Below are 1,794 nucleotides of genomic sequence, written 5' to 3'. Positions count from 1 at the left end.
GGGCTTTCCGACCCTCGGGAGGGAGCTTCACGGCGGGCGGACAGATCAGAAGGGGCCCGGCTCCCTTGAGCGGGCAGGCTGGGGACGGTCGGTGGGGTCTCTTGACAGGAGGCACCACGGAACCCTTGAGGCAATGTCGGGGGCACCTATGTTGCGGTCCAAAGCTAGCGTCTGAGAAGTCGTCCCGAAAGAATGATGGCGTCAACAAGTCCCCTCCGTTCAAGAAACGAGATTCATTTCTAGAGGAGGGCCACCCACGCGGGAGAACCGTAGGCTTCCTGTGGACATTCTCTTCAAAAGGCAATTCACTCAGCGGAGTGAAAATCGGAAAAATCGCTGTCCTCTGACGCAGCTGCAGAGAAAAGATGGCACCAAAATCAATGAAACACACACACACACACACACACACACACACAAACACACCTCCTCCCATCTGAACGAGCACTCCGGACGGTCACATAGGGAGAGCGACGGGCTCTCTTCCCACCCTGTGGTTTTCTACCTTTCGTTGCGGTTTTTTCCCTCAGTGGATAGAGGAGGAGACACAGGGGGCTCAGCCGGCATGCGAGTGGGTTTATCATCCTCTGTGAGTATCAACACGCGACACCACCTAAGTGAAGGAACACACCGGTGTTTCATGTCATGTGGCTCAATGCCTGGCAGATACGAGCCTTTGCAGGCCTCCTCGTGATCGACAGGACGTCGCCTTGGACACGGACACATCTTGTCCCTCCCTCCCGAGGCGATAGGCGGTTCCGTACCTCCTCGGGGCCAGGGCACAGTCTGCCTAGGCACCTACAACACGTGTGGCAACAGCCTCGATGGCTCTGCCATGAGAACGAACTCCCGTGGCACGGGGGTGGGGTGGGGGGGGGTCGGGTGCTGAAGAATTCAGCTGAGTGAAGGAATGCCACGGGATTCAGAGTGCCATCGGTGGGCTGAGAGGCGAGCAGGGCGGGCTTTGAAAGGGTAACATTCTCCCTGCCTTCCGTCTGTCTGTGAATACAGAACGTACACGCCAGGCGGGGTGGCTCACGCCTGTAATCCTAGCACTCTGGGAGGTAGAGGCGGGTGGATCGCTCAAGGTCGGGAGTTCGAGACCAGCCTGAGCAAGAGCGAGACCCCCATCTCTACTAAAAATAGAAAGAAACTATATATCTAAAAATATATACAGAAACAGTATCTAAAAATATATACAGAAAAATATTAGCCGGGCACGGTGGCGCATGCCTGTAGTCCCAGGTACTCGGGAGGCTGGGGCAGTAGGATCGCTTGAGCCCAGGAGTTTGAGGTTGCTGTGAGCTAGGCTGACGCCACGGCACTCTAGTCTGGGCAACAGAGTGAGACTCTGTTTCAAGAAAAAAAAAAAAAAAAAAAATATATATATATATATATATATATATATATATACACACACACACACACACACACACACACACGTATATCCAATTAGCTGGGCATGCTGGCACATGCCTGTAATCCCAGCTACTCGGGAGGCTGAGGCAGTCTGATCGCTTGAGCCCAGGAGTTTGAGATTGCTGTGAGCTAGGCTGACGCCATGGCACTCTAGCCAGGGCAACAGAACGAGAGACTCTGTCAGAAAGAAAAGAAGAGCGAGAGCGAGAGAGCGAGAGAAAGAAAGAAAGGAAGGGAGAGAAAGGAAAGAGAAGGAAGGGGGGGAGAGGGAGAGAGAGAGAGAGAGGAGAAAACTATTAAAAAATTCGGGACCAGATCCATCGGTCGGTACTCAGAAGCGTGACGATCGGGTGTTCCCGAGCACGTGTGAGATGTGTC

This window comes from Eulemur rufifrons, unplaced genomic scaffold, assembly GCF_041146395.1.
Source record: "Eulemur rufifrons isolate Redbay unplaced genomic scaffold, OSU_ERuf_1 scaffold_34, whole genome shotgun sequence".
In the NCBI taxonomy this organism is placed as follows: domain Eukaryota; kingdom Metazoa; phylum Chordata; class Mammalia; order Primates; family Lemuridae; genus Eulemur; species Eulemur rufifrons.
Note: the sequence above shows the minus strand (reverse complement) of the source record.